Source organism: Triticum urartu, chromosome 4 (genome assembly GCF_003073215.2).
Source record: "Triticum urartu cultivar G1812 chromosome 4, Tu2.1, whole genome shotgun sequence".
Lineage (NCBI taxonomy): Eukaryota > Viridiplantae > Streptophyta > Magnoliopsida > Poales > Poaceae > Triticum > Triticum urartu.
In genome coordinates, this window is record NC_053025.1 from 434,707,083 (window position 1) to 434,719,946 (window position 12,864).

Consider the following 12,864-nt stretch of genomic DNA (forward strand, 5'->3'; position numbering starts at 1 on the left):
AAGCAAGCATGAGCGACTTCTCTCTTTTCTTTTCTGCTTCTGTCAAGGCAGAGTCTGAAATACCCTTGCATAAAAACACAATAGTGAGAGTATGGGTGAAGTCTGTGCAGAACTAGTGCACTGTAAAAGTAGCAGATAGCAGGTGGCAAAAAAATAAATGACAGGAGACATATGATAGCTCTACAACATTGCATGGCAAACAAAATTAGATTCTACTCCATATCATTTGTAATATATGAGCACAGGATGGTTGGGAAATGCAGGTACTCCTCCAGCACACCACCACATGTGGTCCTATCAAAATAATAGTAGACTGAAAATAAATAGGTCAGTCGATTTTTTATGAACCGTTCGATCTATAAGGAATGGGCAGATGGCCTTCGTCTACCTCCCACCAGTCACTATTGACGATCTTTCTCGAACCGCCAGCGACCACCGGCCTAGACCCCTGCCTCCGCTGCCCGCCCTCCCCTCGACCTCACACCACCGCCGTGCTTGGCAGTGCCCCTGACCATCCCTTTAATCCCGGCTGACCTCCAGATCGGCGCCAGCAGCTCTAGGCCCCACATGCCCCTAAGATAAACACCGAGGCGCTGCTTCCCCAGTGTAATAGGCGGACTAGCACCTGTTACGCCGGGGAATGCTTTCTTCAATTGGGAATCAAATGACCAGGAATTGAAATCCAGGGGGCGAAGGACCTCTAGCTAAGGTGAAATAGTATATGAGTAGAAACCTTGTGCATCGCGAGTTACAACGAACATCTAGTATCAAGAAGAAGCGGTCAACTAGTGTCTTCTGTGGGATGAATACCGTGCAAGCAAACACGTAAGATTTGCACGAATAAGGGAAGAGGAGTACCATTTTCGGTTGCCAGTGCTGCGTCCTCCAGAAGTCGCGCCGATTTTCTTGTTTTTACCTGGGTAACCGATGTTTTGGAGGAGGGTGGAGCCATGGACGAACCCATGGCCAAATTGTTGACTATGTTGCAGTTGCCGTTTGTCGGGGGAGGGGAAGCAAATCCGAGGCGGCGAAGGATGGCGTAGCTGGAACAACTTTGGTGCAGTGGAAGGTGGCGAAGTTGGAGCGTCCGCGGTGAGGCACAGGACGGCGTGGTTGAACTGGCTCGGGTGCGAACAGCTCGGCCTTGGCTTCAACTACTAGCCATGGAGGGCGTTGTGGTTGAGGTTGCGGTGGACGACGATGTCGGGGTATCGGCTTCGGCATGATGGAGGAGGGCGGCGGTTGATGGGCGGGATGGGGCGGCGGACGGAGGACGTCGAGGTTTTGCGGCTGGTGGAGAGGTAGTTTTGGTACCCATGGAGTACGAATGGGGAATCGAACGGGGGGGGGGGGGGGGGGGGGGGAGCTAACGGGGAACCATGTTTCGGTCTGGGACGCGCTTGTTTTTGGCTTTTTTGAATAGATGGGACGCGCTTGTTTGAAATTTGAGGAAAGTACAATCTTTTTCCCCTCTTAAATTTCGGACCTACTGCGGGTTGGGGGTAGGATTGTAGCGACCAGACCTCAAACGGTCCAATCTCTGTGCTCCGGTGTCATACCTGGATCAGTAATGCTGACACCACACAATACTTGAAGGATTTATAACAGAGTAGCAATCACACACTTATTACATCGAGTGTCTCAAAAGAGAACTTATTACAATAAATATGGCTTAAGGCCATCTAATAACGATAATAGCGGAAGGCTTGGAAGATAAGTGAGTCCATCAACTCCAACGGCATCACTGAGTATAGAACCATGACCTAAAGGCACCTTAATCGCCATCTGAAAAGTCTGCAACATTAACGTTGTAGCCCGAAACGGGTCAGCACATGGAACATGCTGGCAATGTAACACATAGAGAGTAATGGAATAAAATAGGCTATTCTATATGCATATATGGCTGGTGGAAAGCTCTATGGTTACAGTTTTGCGTAAAGCCAATCTTTCCCTACTGCAAAGGAATAAATTTAATTTAACTATCATGGTAGTTGTTAAACATTGAGAATGGTTGACAGCATTCTCAATCCCAATTAATCATCATCATTAAAACCCAACAATTAACTTTAGAGTAACATGATGAGATTCACATAATAATCCAGGTACTAGATACTCAAGATGTCCATAACCGGGGACATGGCTAACCATGATTAGTTTATACACTCTGCAGAGGTTTACGCACTTTTCCCCACAAGACTCGATCTCCTCCGTTGGTTTTCTCGCACTGCATGGTGTTTGAGAAACGGATGACCGAGACATAGTCTTTCAGAAGCGCTAGCACCTTACGAACGGGTAGACCGTACCAACCTACATCCCCTACATCTGCTAGTCTACCACTGTAAGAGTTCGCACGACTTAGTCAACTATGCTAGAGCCCATAGTAGCTTGTGGCTGCACACAGAAGTTTCTAGTATGAATAATCTCATGATCCCTTTGAGCCTGGGTGGCGGTCCAAAAGAAAACAGGCAATTGCTGGAATACCCAGGTGCCTCAATCCACCCAGATGTGTGTTTAGGTTGCCACCTTAAATAAACCATTAATTAACAAAACTCACATCTGTCATGGATACACTCACCCAATCCACGTCTACTAGCATAACATAGCAATAATAAGCAAACGTAGAGTAACTTCCAAAGGTTTGAAAATAAACAGGTAATAGGTTCTACCTCAACTACTCCCCAAACCCATAATTTAATTAGATCCTAATCATGCAATGTGTGAGGATTGATCTAATGCAATAAAACTGGGTAGTAGGAGGTATGATCAAAGTGTTACTTGCCTTGCTGATGATCCGGGAAACCTAGCGATTCAAAGTAGCAAGCGGCACACTCCGGGTACTCTATCGCAAACAAACAAACAAACAAACAAGCATACAATAAGTACTCAACTAATGCACATGTAAAACTCGAACAAGAGAACTAACCCGAAAGTCCAACTTAAGAACTCCGGTTGGCAAAAAGAATCAAAACGAACGAAGCAACGAAAGACAAACGACAAGAGAAACAAGCTTCGTTTACTATTCTTGGTCTAAGATAATTTTTACAGTGGCAAAAACTTGCTTGAGTTTGTTAAATGGAAAGAGGGTTTCGAGACGAAACTCTAGGCGCTTGAATCGCCTGATTCCGATAAACGAGCGAAAAGATAAACTAGAACGAACATCGATCAGAGATCGCGATCAGAAAAACCGTGGATTTAATCCGAGAAAAAGAAAAACGACAAACAGTTAACGAACGAATGTTCGTTAACAGAAACTAAACGAAAAACGCGTTCGTTAAAACGAACGGACGAACGGGCGCTCGCAAAATAAATAAACCAAAAAAACGATCTATTTATTAAAAAACGGAAACTAGGGTTTTCCAAAAAAAACCAAATCGATTTTTTTTCCAAAAACCGGCCGGCGACTACCTCGGCAGCGGCGGCTCTCCGGCGGGGCTCCAGCAGGGCGGCGGGGGCGGCGGCGTGCGGCGCCGCAGGCGGCGGCGAGCTGCGGTGCGGGGCGGCGGGGTGAGGAGAGGGCGGCGGCGGGGCGGCTATTTAAGAGGGGGAGGGGGGTTGACTTGGGGGAGGGAGCGACGGGCGGCGGCGGCTCCGGCTCGGACTCCTCCTCGAGTCCGGCAGCGGCGGCTTGGGCCGGCCTGGCTCGGCTGGGCCCTTGTCCCAATCGGGCGCGGGGATTTTTTTTAAACAATTTCGCTACACCTAAAAAAATTCTAGAAAAATAAATAAAAATCAAAAAATTCCAAAACAAATTTTCTCCGTCTAAATAAAATATTTTGAACAGGATGAACATTTTTTTGGCTCTAAATGCAATTTTTGAAAACGTGCAATTTTTTCCTAAATTCGAATAAAATAGCAAATAAAACCAAAATAAAATCTTATTTGGTTTTTTATTAAATCCTCAATATTTCTTTATTTTGGGAAAGTCATTTTATTCCCTCTCTCATATTTTTATAATAGAAATAATTGAAGATAAAATAAGTAAAATCAAATGATCCTATCTTCAAAATTTGAGAAAAACTCAAATATGAAAATAACGAAATCCCCAACTCTCTCCGAGGGTCCTTGAGTTGCGTAGAATTTCTAGGATCAACCAGAAAAGCAATAAAATATGATATGCAATGATGATCAAATTTATAACATTCCAAATTGAAAATTTGGGATGTTACAAACCTACCCCCCTTAAGATGAATCTCGCCCTCGAGATTCGGGTTGGCTAGAAAATAGGTGAGGGTGGTCCTTCAGCAATTCTTCCTCTCGCTCCCAGGTGGCTTCATCCTCCGTGTGGTGGCTCCACTTGACTTTGCAAAACTTGATAACCTTGCTGTGGGTGACTCGACTGGCATACTCTAGAATCTTAACTGGTTTCTCCTCATAGGTCAAATCACTGTCCAACTGAATTGCTTCCAGTGGCACTGTATCTCTTAGCGGTATATTAGCCATCTCTGCGTGGCACGTCTTTAACTGGGAAACGTAGAACACATTGTGAACTCCTGACAATCCTTCGGGTAATTCCAACTTATAGGCTACTTCTCCCATACGCTCCAAAACTTTGTATGGGCCTACAAAACGTGGCGCTAACTTTCCCTTAACTCCAAAGCGCTTAACTCCTCGAATGGTGATACTCGAAGATAAACTCGGTCTCCGACTTTGTAAACTGTCTCCTTGCGTTTAGAATCTGCGTAGCTCTTCTGCCTGGACTAGGCTACCTTGAGCCTGCCGCGAATCAATTTCACTTTCTGTTCAGACTCCTTAATCAGATCCGATCCAAACAACTGACGGTCTCCATCTTCATCCCAAGACAATGGGGTCCTGCACCTCCTTTCGTACAAGGCTTCAAAAGGGGCCATCTTCAAACTGGATTGATAACTGTTGTTGTAAGAGAACTCTGCATATGGCAAATTCTCGTCCCAACTAGATCCGTAATCTAGGGCACAAGCTCTCAGCATATCCTCCAAAATCTGATTGACTCTCTTGGTCTGTCCATCTGTCTGCGGATGGAAGGCTGTACTAAACTCTAGTCTGGTACCCAAAGTTTCATGCAACTGATTCCAGAACTTTGAGGTAAATTGGGTTCCTCTATCTGATACAATGCTCTTTGGAACTCCATGGAGGCATACGATTCTAGTCATGTATATCTTTGCCAACTTTGCACTGGTATAGGTAGTCTTCACTGGAATGAAATGGGCTACCTTTGTCAAACGATCGACTACAACCCATATTGAGTCATAGCCTGAACAAGTTCGGGCTAAACCCGTAATAAAATCCATGCCTAACTTATAACACTTCCATTCGGGTATCGGCAATGGCTGTAGCAATCCTGCTGGCTTCTGATGCTCTGCCTTTACTCTCTGACATACATCACAAACTGCTACATACTCCGCAATATCCTTCTTCATTCCGGTCCACCAGAAAGTATCCTTCAAATCCAAATACATCTTGGTATTTCCTGGGTGAATCGAATATGGTGAATCATGTGCCTCTTGCAGAATTAACTTCCTGATCTCCGAATCATTAGGCACATAAACACGATATTCAAACCATAGGGTATCGTACTCATCCTCATGAAATCCCTTAGCTTTTCCTTTGCTCATTTTCTCCTTAATAGAGGCAATCTCCTTGTCAGTCCTTTGAGCTTCTCTGATCTTATCCATCAAGGTAGACTGAATCTCCAATGCTGCTACATAGCCTCTCGGAACTATCTCCAAACATAGCTCACGAAGGTTTTCAGCTAACTCCCTTGGTAAATCTCCCGTCATTAGGGTGTTGACATGGCTTTTACGGCTCAACGCGTCAGCTACTACGTTAGCCTTTCCGGGGTGATAATGTAATCTCATACCGTAATCCTTGATGAGCTCCAACCATCTTCTTTGCGTGAGATTTAACTCTTTCTGCGTGAAAATATACTTCAAACTCTTGTGATCCGTGTACACCTCACAATGGTTTCCAATGAGAAAATGTCTCCAAGTTTTCAATGCATGCACTACGGCTGCTAACTCCAAATCATGCGTGGCATAATTCAACTCATGAGGCTTAAGCTGTCGTGAGGCATAGGAAACAACTCTTCCTTCCTGCATAAGCACTGCTCCAAGTCCTCGACGTGAAGCGTCGCAATACACCTCATAATCCTTGGTCTGATCTGGCAAAATCAGCACAGGTGATGTAACCAAATGTTTCTTCAATTCCTGGAAACTGGCCTCACATTCCTTAGTCCATATGAACTTGGTATCCTTTTTCAACAACTCCGTCATAGGCTTCGCAATCTTTGAGAAATTCTCAATGAATCTCCGGTAGTATCCTGTGAGTCCAAGAAAACTCCGGATCTCTCCAACTGTTGTTGGCGCTTCCCAATTGGTCACGGTATCAACTTTAGTGGGATCTACTGCTATACCTTCTCCCGATATAACGTGTCCGAGAAATCCAACTTCCTTCAACCAAAACTCACATTTGCTAAACTTGGCATATAATTGATGTTCTCTGAGTTTACCAAGCACCAAACACAAATGTTCCTTATGATCCTCTTCATTCTTTGAGTAAACCAGGATATCATCAATGAACACTACAACGAATTTATCCAGAAACTCCATAAACACCTTGTTCATCATGTTCATGAAATATGCTGGTGCGTTAGTCAGACCAAATGACATAACGGTATACTCATACAACCATACCTGGTGGTAAAAGCCGTCTTAGGTATATCTTGTTCTCGAATCTTCAACTGGTGGTATCCTGATCGTAGATCGATCTTGGAAAATACCTTAGCTCCTTGCAATCGATCAAACAGATCATTGATCATTGGTAGTGGGTACTTGTTCTTGATGGTTACTTCATTCAATCCTCGATAATCAACAACCATCCTTAACGATCCATCCTTCTCTTCTACTAGAAGTACTGGCGACCCCCAAGGTGAAGAACTTGGGCGAATATAACCCTTATCCAGTAACTCCTTAATATGCTTCTTAATCTCCACCAAATCCTTTGCGGGCATCCTATATGGTCTCTTTGCTATTGGCCCTGTGCCTGGCAAAAGTTCAATCAAAAACTCAATATCTCTATCCAGTGGCATGCCTGCCAATTCCTCGGGAAATACATCAGGGAAATCCTTCACTATTGGTACTTCCTCCTGCACAACTCCTCTTAGGCAATTTACTTGAGTCCTGTTTGGCACATGCCGTGATACATACTTGATCCTTCTTCCTTCTGGGGTGGTAAGCAAAATTGACTTACTGGCACATTCAATATTCCCTTCATACTTTGACAACCAATCCATGCCTAATATCACATCCAATCCTTGAGATTCCAACACTATTAGGTCTGAGGGAAATACGTAGTTACCAATCCTTAATGGTAACCGATCACACCATAGGCTAGCCATATACTCTGCTCCAGGCGAGGTTACTAACATGGGTGACCTAAGGGCTTGGGTTGGTAGTTTATACTTATCCACAAATCCCCTTGATATGTATGAATGCGATGCACCAGTATAAAAAGAACAAGTGCAGTAAATGACTTAACCAAAAACTTACCGATTACTGCATCCAGCTGCTCTTCAACCTCCTCCACGTTAACGTGGTTCACCTGTCCCCTGTTGAAAGGGTTCGGCTTCTTCCCAGATCTTCCATTGCCATTTCCATTCTGTGATTCAGGACATTCGTTGGCATAATGTCCGGTATTCTGGCACTTAAAACAAGTGACTTGGCTCGGGTCTTTCTTGGCTGGGGTTGGTGGGTTGGTGCGGTTCTGGCCGTTGCTTCCTCCATTCCCATTACCATTCTTGGTGCCATTGTGATTGTGCGAGCTACCTCCTCCATGGGTATGCTGGAAATGTCCTCCCAGTCTAGGGGTAAAACGTGGCTTCTGCTGAGCTCCAGAATTGTACTTCCCTTGTCCATACTTCCTCTTGCGGTTCTTGATCTGCTGCTGCTTCCCTTCAATCATGAGAGCACGATCTACCAACTCCTGGTAGTTGTTGAAGGTTGCTACCATCAACTGCATGCTCAATTCATCATTCAGTCCTTCCAGAAACTTCTCCTGCTTAGCTGCATCCGTAGCAACGTCATCTGGGGCATAATGTGCTAGCTTACTAAAGTCCTCCACACACTGGCCAACAGTCCGTCCTCCTTGGCGCAAGTTGCGAAACTCTCGCTTCTTCATGGCCATAACTCCTGCTGAAACATGGGCAGTATGAAAAGCCTGCTGAAACTGGTCCCACGTGACAGTGTCGACAGGGAAAGTGGCTGTGAAATTCTCCCACCATGAGGCTGCGGGTCCTACAAGCTGATGTGCAGCAAACTTCACCTTTTCCGCATCTGTGCATCGTGCTGTGGTCAACTCTCTAGCTATCTTGCGGAGCCAATCATCTGCTACTATCGGCTCGGTGCTACTGGAAAACACCGGCGGATTCATCCTAAGAAAACGGGCTAAGTGATCATCAGGTGGTGGTGGTGGTGGGTTGTTGTTGTTGTTCCCCTGATTCTGATTTTGGACTAGTAACTGCATCAATGTGTTCTGATGCTGGATCAACTGAGTGAGCTCCGGTGGGAATGTAAATCCGGGGTCATGTCTCGGAGGCATCTGAGGGTTTAGAAAAGATGAGATTTAAGAATAGAGGGGGCCTAAAGAGAAAACACTACCCATATGCACATGAGGCAGAAGCAAACAATTCACTTCATTCAATCAATCAAACAAGGGCATACAATCGATCTAACTATCGCAAAAGTGCTCGGACTACTATATTTACATGGTGGACTACTACTACTATTGGGGGTGGTCTACTGGAAATATTCTTCGGTTGCAGACTCCATGATATCTGCTCCAGCTTCATCAACATAGTCATCATCGCAATCATCTGGATCTGAGTCGGTGTCGTCGATGATGATGTATTCTTCCAGGAGAATCTCCTTGGGTTCTTCGTCTTCTTCTACTAGTGTAGGGTCTCCCATGAATATTCCAATCTTCTTGATCAAATCATCATTCTTCTCCACTAATACTTCGATTTCCTCTTCATCATCTTCATGTGTAGCCTTGAGTTCTTCCTCTAGTTCCTTGATTCTTGTCCTTACTTTCTTCAGATCTATCATGTTGGCGCACATCTGGTTCTCCTGATGTTGAATGTGCTGGTTTAACTCCTGGATAAAATCTGCAATTGATCTATCCTTCCTGGTGCTGATCATCTCCCAGTGCTCATCTCGGCGCCCACAAATCTAGTAGATAGTATCCTTGAGATCATTGCGGTAAACTTCTCCAATGCGTCCCATGGCAATGTGAGCTGCCATGCTCTTTCCTAGACTCCAAGTTGGTGCATCAAAAGAAAACTCTATGGGCTCAGTGACTGGTATGAATGTCCTTCCTGGAACTTGAACTTGAATCATCCAGCGCTCTTCTTCAGGTAATGTGGCGTTTGTAGGTTCTGGTGAAGCTTGGTACTCCTATGTTCAGGTATCTAGTGACTTCCTTCAAGTGACGTCCAAAGGGTGTATCTTCATCGGGTTGCGTGAACTTGTTCCTTGCATCTGCCATCCTAAAAGAGTAGAAAAGATGAGAGGTCAGAAGGAGAAGAGTAAGTAGTGATCTAGGGCTTTAGCTTAGTGGTCGTGTCCTACAGTCAGCGTGTGCTCTGATACCATCTTGTAGCGACCAGACCTCAAACGGTCCAATCTCTATGCTCCGGTGTCATCCCTGGATCAGTAATGGTGACACCACACAGTACTTGAAGGATTTATAACAGAGTAGCAATCACACACTTATTACATCGAGTGTCTCAAAAGAGAACTTATTACAATAAATATGGCTTAAGGCCATCTAATAACGATAACAGCGGAAGGCTTGGAAGACAAGTGAGTCCATCAACTCCAACAGCATCACTGAGTATAGAACCACGACCTAAAGGCACCTTAATCACCGTCTGAAAAGTCTGCAACATTAACGTTGCAGCCCGAAATGGGTCAGCACATGGAATATGCTGGCAATGTAACACATAGAGAATGGTTGACTATCTTGGTAGTTGTTGGAAAGCTCTATGGTCAACATAGGCTATTCTATATGCATATATGGCTGGTGGAAAGCTCTATGGTTACAGTTTTGCGTAAAGCCAATTTTTCCCTACTGCAAAGGAATAAATTTTATTTGACTATCTTGGTAGTTGTTAAACATTGAGAATGGTTGACAGCATTCTCAATCCCAATTAAGCATCATCATTAAAACCCAACAATTAACTTTAGAGTAACATGATGAGATTCACATGATAATCCAGGTACTAGATACTCAAGATGTCCATAACCGGGGACACGGCTAACCATGATTAGTTTATACACTCTACGGAGGTTTGCGCACTTTTCCCCACAAGACTCGATCTCCTCCGTTGGTTTTCTCGCACTGCATGGTGTTCGAGAAACGGATGACCGAGACATAGTCTTTCAAAAGTGCTAGCACCTTACGAACGGGTAGACCGTACCTGTAGCACCCCGAGACCGATCTGCCAGGTGTCCTCCAGTCATTCGCTGTTGTTGCCTTGTCATTGCTTGCGTGTCATGCATTGCATATCATGTCATCATGTGCATTTATTTGCATACATGTTCGTCTCATGCATCCGAGCATTTTCCCCGTTGGCAATTTTGCAATCCGGCGCTCCTATGTCCCCGGTGTCCCTTTCTACCTCTATTCGTGTTCGGGTATTAAACGTTCTCAGACTGGACCGAGACTTGTCATGCGGCCGTAGTTTACTACCGGTAGACCGCCTGTCATGTTCCGTATCATTTGGACTTCGTTTGATACTCCAACGGTTAACCGAGGGACTAAAAAGGCCTCGTGTGTGTTGCAGCCCAACACCTCTCCAAAGTGGCCCAAAACCAACATAAACCCCCTCCATCATCTCGGTCATTTGATCACGATCACGTGGCCAAAAACCGCACCTCATTTGGACTCTCCTAGCTCCCTCTACCTATATATATGTGGCTCCCCTCCGAAACTCGCACAAATGAAACCCTAAAAACTCCTCCCCGCACCGCCGGACACTTCCTCCCGCGCCGGCCGGACATGTCCACCCCGCCGCCACATCACTCCGGCCAATCGGGAGCCGCCACGTCGCCTCCGCCGCCTCCCTCCTCCAATAGGGCGCCGCCACCTCAGCCCCCATCCGCCCCGTGCCCGCCGCGGCCCGCCAGGCCCGTGTCCGGCCCGCGGGCCCAGCGCCGCGCCCGCCGCCCGATCCGCCGCCCGAGCGCCGCTGCTCGCCCATGTCGCCGGAGCTCTCCCGTCGGAGCTCTCCCGCCGGCGACCCCGCGTCGCGCCGCCGGCGACCTCCGCCACGCCATCTCCGCCACCATTGCCGGCACGCTTCCGCCGCATGCGCCGCGCACGCCGCCCAGTGCTCCTCGCCGCAGCCGGCCATCGCCGCATCCTTCGCGCGCGCCTCCCGCGGCCACCGCCCCGCTCGCCACTCCGCCGCTCGCCGGACGTCCTCTGCCACCGCGCCGCCGTCGTCCTTCCGTCGCTGCCACCAACCGCCGACCTCGTCGGCCCCGCGTCCGCTCGGAGCTCCGCCCCACGCCACCCTGCGCGCTGCGCCGTCGTCTCGGCTCGGCTCCGCTCCACCGACCCACTTCGCCGGAGCCACCGCGCTACACTTCGTCAGAGTTAGGCACCTCGCCGGAGAAGAGACGGGACGAGATCCACCCGCGCGTCCTTCCAAACACCCCATCTCAGATCTGCACCGAGCCATCCCGCACCGCTCTGTCCCGTTGACTTTCTCGGAGAGGTTGAAATTCCACCAAGTCCCCAGATCTGTTTATTTTTATGCCATATTCATCGCATCATAACTCTGCATCCGTAGCTCTGATTCGTGCGTATAGCATATCAAAATGTTCGACTCGATGAGTACATCATTTCATCTCATTGCATCATTTTCATTTGAGCTCATCTTGATTCCCGAAATGCTGTTGGAAGAGGGCTATGTGATGAATTTGTCAGATCTATTTCAGCAAATAGCCTTTTGTCATTTTTGCCATGATTAATGTGTGCATTCTATGACCCTGAGCTCTACATGTGTTTTGTTATATGCCACGCCATCTTTACATGGGTGCTTGCCATGTATTTTTGTGATATTTGTGGTGACTAGCACAAGCTTGCAAAGTAGCGTAATCGGTAATGCTGATTTCAGGGACTTAGAATTTCACTAAGTCCTTCCCTTGATTTTGTTGTTATGCCATATGTTCATGTTGTTTCCTAGTGATCCGTGCCTCTTTTGAGGATGATCAGTAAGGATGTTTTGTTAACATTGTGGTGCTCTATCCATCCATGTCTTTTTTTGAATTTATGGAGCACCCTAGCTTAAGTCAATCGAGCTCTACTTTTGCTATAAAATGTTCCTGGCAGATTGTTAACTTGTTTAGCGATTTTGACGAGGATGTTGCTATTGATCTGTGCATGCTATGTTGCTGTTCTTGCCATGTATAGCTTCTATGCCATGTCTTCTTGATGGGTGTATGCTTAGTTTGTCATGCCATGCTCTGTAGTGAGTGCATCGAGCTCGTAAACATGCCTACTCGTTAACTGTTTTGCATGCTCCAGTTTTTCACTAAGTCTGAATCTGTTTATGTTTTTGCAATGTTCACATGCTTGCAATTGTATGTTCTGATCCCTTTTGGCTCAAGGTCACTAAGGGACTTTTGTTACGTACTTGAGTAGCTTCATTCCATGCATTGCTTTGCCATGTTAAGTTCTTGTAGCTTGTAGTTTTCATGCTCTAAAGTGTGCTTCCTGATGATAAATTCCAGACTTGTGTTAATTTCACTAAGTCGGAAACATGGTATCATTTGCACTTTTGCCATGCTTGTTTGAACCTGTTAATGGATGAATTAGCCATAGCTC